Below are 6,000 nucleotides of genomic sequence, written 5' to 3'. Positions count from 1 at the left end.
CTTCCTCGAAACCATATACTTTCATCTTCCCCTTTTGAGAAATCTGGATGAGAAGCTAAGTTAGAGTTAACTTTTTCCAAGAAAGGATCTCCACACTGCTTTGCCATAATCTGACTCATAACAGTTGGTTGTGCTCTGAAACTCGCAATCAGGGATTTCTCCTTCCTATAATGCACATGCAAACCCAATTCACTAAACCCTTGCAGTAGTTTCCATTCTTTACTCATCAAGCTTGCCAATCTTGCAGCTGGTTGTCTACTGAGGGCATTGGCCACCACATTCACCTTGCCAAGGTGATAATTAATAAAAAAAAGCGTAATCCTCAAGGAATTCCACCCAACGCCTCTGTCTCATGTTTAATTCCTTTTGCGAGAAGATATACTTCAAGCTCTTGTGGTCAGTGAAGACTTCAAATTTTTCACCATACAAGAAATGTCGCCAAATCTTCAAAGCGAACACCACTGCTGCAAGTTCCAAATCATGAGTTGGGTAATTGACTTCATGTGTCTTCAATTGCCTTGACGCATAAGCAATAACCCTTCCTTCTTGCATCAGGACACAACCCAAACCCCTCTTTGATGCGTCACAATAAACCACTAACTCTTCATTTTCGGACGGTAAGGTAAGTACAGGGGTTGTTGTCAATTTCTTCTTCAATTCCACAAAGCTCTCCTCACACTCTACTGTCCACACAAACTTCTCATTTTTCCTGGTCAACTTAGTTAACGGAGTTTTATCATTAAAAAAAAAAACTTAGTTAACGGAGCTGAAATCTTAGAAAACCCTTCTACAAACCTCTTGCAATAACTTGCTAGGCCCAAAAAGCTTTTGACCTCCGATGCTGTAACCGGCCTTGTCCAATTTACCACCGCTTCAATTTTTATTGGATCCACAGATGTCCCTTCTTTAGACACTACATGTCCCAAGAAGCTCACTTTAGTGAGCTAGAACTCATACTTCGAGAGTTTGGCAAACAACTGGTTCTTCTGCAATAATTGCAACACCGTTCTCAGGTGCTCACCATGTTCCACCTTAGATTTTGAGTATACTAAGATTTCATTGATGAATACAATAACAAAATGGTCCAAGTGGGCCTTGAACACCCGATTCATCAAGTCCATAAACGCTGTTGGGGCGTTGGTTAACCTGAATGGCATAATGGTGAACTCATAATGTCCATACCTTGTTCTGAATGCCGTCTTTGACACATCTTCCTCCTTAACCCTCAACTGGTGGTAACCCGATCTGAGATCAATCTTAGAGAAGAATCCCGCTCCCTGAAGTTAATCAAACAGGTCATCAATCCTTGGCAACGGGTACCTATTCTTAATTGTTGTTTTATTCAATTGTCAGTAGTCTATGCACATCCTCATGCTACCGTCTTTCTTTTTCACAAAAAGGACCGGAGTGCCCCATGGTGAAGTACTCGGCCTGATGAAACCCCTATCCATTAACTCGTCCAGCTGATTCTTAAGTTCTTTAAGTTCCGAAGGGCCCATACAGTACGGTGCTCTAGAAATAGGTGCAGTCCCAGGCTCTAGCTCAATAGTGAACTCCACTTCCCTTATAGGTGGCAAGCCTGGCAATTCCTCTGGGAAAACGCCTGGGAAATCCTTCACTACCGGTATCCCTTCAAGGTTTACCTTGTTTTTGTCTACCTTGCTCACACTAGCTAGGTAGCATTCACAACCCCCCTCTAGCATTTGTTTAGCTTGCAAAGCAGATATTAACTTAATGTCACTTCATCTTAATGTCACTTCATCTTTTTATTTCCTCAAACTAGAATGATGGTCTACCAGGTATCTCGAATGTGACCAACTTGTTAAAACAGTCAACCTTAGCGTGGTACGCAGCTAACCAGTCCATACCCAATATGGCATGAAAGTCTTCTAGGTTCAACACAATGAGGTCTACCACAAGTTGTTCTTCTCCTAACCCCATAACGCAATTTTTATACACCTAATTTGCTTCCACTATGCCTCCTACTGGTGTCTCTACTCTTAAGGAAAGTTCTAGTTTGCTAGGCTCTTTGTTCAATTTGTTAGCAAACATAGCAGATACAAAGGAATGGGTTGCCCCCGGATCAATCAATACATGGGCTGTAATACCAGAAAGAGATAGGGTACCTTCTATGACAGCTTCATTAGCTTGCACATCTCGAAGGTTCATGGAATAAAGCCTCCCCTGACAAGTTTGTTGACCGCCACCTTGTTTGTTGCCCTGATTTTGTTCTTACTGTGAGTTTTAATGCTTGCCTTGCTGAAAAGTTTTCTTTGGGTTGGGACATTCACTAACCCTGTGTCCCTGCTGTCCACAACCGAAACATGCGTTGGTGAGCTTGAAACAAGTCCCTCCATGACGTTTACCACAGTGAGCACAAATAGGGTGCTGACTCTGAACATTTGTTGGTGCGCCCCGAACCTTCGGCTTCTTTTCTAGTGGAGCTTGAGCCTTAAAGTTACCACTGTGATTCTTGTTCTGCTGAGCTCTGACAGATTGTAACTCATTGTCCCCCTTTTCCACGATATACGTCTTTCCTACCACTGCTGCAAAAGTCTTCAACTTGAAAAGTGACACCTTATTCTTCAAAAATGTTCGAAGACCTCTAACAAACTTGTCTGTTTTCAATTCTTCAGTCGCTACCATGTGTGGAGCATAGCGGCACAACTATGAGAATTTGGACTCATACTGAACCACAGTCATGTTTCACTACTTCAAATCCATGAACTCTCTAGCCAAACTGTTCCGAACATGCACGGGAAAATACTTCTTGTTGAACTAATCCTTGAACAGCTGCCACGTCAGAGGCGGACTCTCTGTAGTGCGGAGTCTTTCCACTCCCTTCTAGTACAACTTGGCGTCACCAGATAGTTTGAACACCGCTAACTTAAGTTTCTGATCATCCATGCATTCCAGCATGCCTTAGATATCTTCAAGGTGTATAATCTACTCATTCGCTTCACGTGGCTCTAGGTTTCCTTCGAACCGTCGTGGGTCGAAATCCTTAAATGCCTTCATCAATCTGTGAAGATCATTTGCAGCTATTCTTGCATACATGGTTTCCTAGTAACAAACAAAATTCATCTTAGAGTAAGACACAAACAAAAATATTGGAAACCTATTCTACCCAACCTTAATGTGTACCCATTCTCACATCGCCTTAGGACCACTAAACCTAGGCTCCGATACCAATCTGTAACGCCCCAAAACCCGAATGATCGGATTTCGAGTTGTTAACTCAAATCAACCCGCTAATCCTCAAAGCAACACAATGAATACCTAAGATAAAATCTCATTTGGACAGTCATTAAATTTAAAAAAAAAAAAAAAAAACCGAAATAAATATCTGAGTCCTCCAAAGGAGAAACATAACCAATGTTCCAAACCAAATAAACTGAAATAGAGTTAAAGTTCAACATGGACTATCCAACTCAAAGAACATAAAGTACTACTCTGAAGATAAACACAAAAATTTCTCTTGGGCAAGCTCTTCCAAATCACTCACGCTTAAAACCACTCTTCCCCAAAATTCTTTGGCTATATCTACGCCCTCATCTCAAGCTTGGCCAAAGTCCTCATCTACAAAACATCACATTCTGCCTGAGTTTTGGAAACTCAATAGGCTACCTTATAAAGAAGATGAAATACTTGAGAAGACATGATATCAGTGGTGCAAGGATTAGCTGAGTAACAAAATGTAATGTATGCAAGTGCAAATTTCTACATGTATAAATTTTCAAAATACGATACTCATGAATTACATTTCAAAAATCCAAATCAAATTCGAAATGACAACTATACTAAATTTCGTATAGCCTGTCTATCAAAGGGGCAAATAGCCATTGCAAGTATCCCACGACAAAATATGACATCTCATTTCAAAGCAAGGTGATTACATGGAAAATTTTCTTAAATACTTATAGAGACGGGCAAAAATCGCCAAAATAACTAGTGGTACAAGTATAGCCCACTAGACTACTTTACTAATACGACACGAATACTAATACCGGCCTATTCCCGTTCCATATCCGTCATAAGATGGTATAGGACTTATAAAACAAATTAGATTCAAAGGCAAAGGGTTTTCCACCTCCCATACCATCGTACGAGGTTTCTAGTGAGAAGCAATAAAAGGGATTCTATCGGTAGGACCATAATCAATCTTTCTGGGCAGCCACCCCCAAAGACTAATAAACCAGCCCCACTTTTGGCTCAAATGTATTATCAAAACATAACAGAGTAAAACATTGAAAAGTTCTTTAGAGTAATCACGTAAGAATGGACCCCAAAACAGGATTTAAAACAATATATCGGTGTACTGAACTGTTACATGAAATAAAACCCAAACAGAATTTTAATGTTATATAAGAGCGTGTAAACCAAAACAGAATTTTAACACTACATGACAAGGCATAGACAAAAAACAGAATTTAAATGCAACTGCAGAAATTTAATGTATAAAAACAAACCAGAATTTAAATCGCAACTGCAGAATTTTTAATGAATGAATCTCCAAAACAGAATTTAAATCGTAACTACAGAATTTTAATGGATGAAGCTTCAAAGCAGAATTTAAATCGCAACTGTAGAATTTTAATGGATGAAGCTTCAAAGCAGAATTTAAATCGCAACTGTAGAATTTTTAAGGGTAAAGTACACATACCCTCTTAGAATGCACCCAATATTCCTCGTACCCCCCTAAGCGGCTCAATATTCCACGTACCACCCCTACTTTATACCCCAAATGCCATTTAAGTCCACACCAGGTATTAAATGCTATAAAATGACCAAACTACCCTTTCTTCTATCTTTTCTAAAATTTGAAAAGACCTAATTGCCCTGACCTATTTGCTAAAATTTGAAAAGACTAAAATGCCTTCATCTTCCCCAAATCATCATCTTCTTTTACATACCCACCACCACCACCGCCGCCGCCACCACCACCCCCCACCCCCCACCATTAACACCATCACCATCCCACCGTAAAGCCTCACCTCACTGTCTCTCCTCCCCTCCTCTACTTCCTCACCTCTCGTCCAGCAACAAACACACTGTTCCAATAGATCTCCTGAGTCCAAACTGGGTTTCAGTAAATTATGCTATTATTCCATTTAACAGTAAGATTTCCCGTATCAAGAAGATTAAACGAGTAAAACCCAGATCGAAGAACCATTCCAGTAATGAAATTCTGGATTGAAAGAATTGTCCGTTGGGTTATGAAAGTGGATCAAATAGAAACAGAGACATTCCATTAAGGGCAAACCCTGATTTTTAGGGCTTCTTTTTCCTCTCAATTTTTTATTTTTGAAATCCCTTGCAATGGAGGTCTCTGAAGAGATCCGTGAAAATCTTTGCTTCCCTTATATTTTTCGTCCCTCTGCCTTTGTTTTCCTCTCTTTCTTTTGGGTTTGTTGGGAGTTGTTAATTCTTCGTTTGCTCCATTGAATTCTACAGAAATAAATCTCCCCTGTTTTTGACCCTATGAAGAGATTTTGGAAAATGTAGCAGAGATTGAAGCAGCAGTAGCAAGCGTTGCTACAACAACAACAACCTCTGATGTAGCACGCGTTGCTACAGCATCAGCACCTCTATCAACCTGGTGTACTCGTCGGTGCTATGTCGTAGGTTCAGTCTTTTAGTTCTCTTCGCTTTTCCTGCTACGATCCATTTGGTGCTTGATTACTTTAATTGTGTCTGGTTCGTTAAAATATATTTGTTTGTGGTTTGAGGGAAATAGCCAGGTGTGTGCCATTTCCGAACAGTTTAGTAGAAGCAGAGAAGAACGGAGCGATGGAGGGATTCGGCTCCTTTGCGCCATGGTCTGGCTCTGAGTTTTGGAAGAAGAGAGGATGGTCGATTCGATTCGATGGAGAGGGTGTGCAATCGATTTGAGAATTTTAGTTTTCTCCTAAACGACTTGAATCCAACCCTAGGTAGATGAGTGTTGATGGGTGGGGGGTGGTGGTGGCGGTGGTGGTGGGGGTATGTAAAAGAAATGAT

This window comes from Telopea speciosissima, unplaced genomic scaffold (genome assembly GCF_018873765.1).
Source record: "Telopea speciosissima isolate NSW1024214 ecotype Mountain lineage unplaced genomic scaffold, Tspe_v1 Tspe_v1.0036, whole genome shotgun sequence".
In the NCBI taxonomy this organism is placed as follows: domain Eukaryota; kingdom Viridiplantae; phylum Streptophyta; class Magnoliopsida; order Proteales; family Proteaceae; genus Telopea; species Telopea speciosissima.
Note: the sequence above shows the minus strand (reverse complement) of the source record.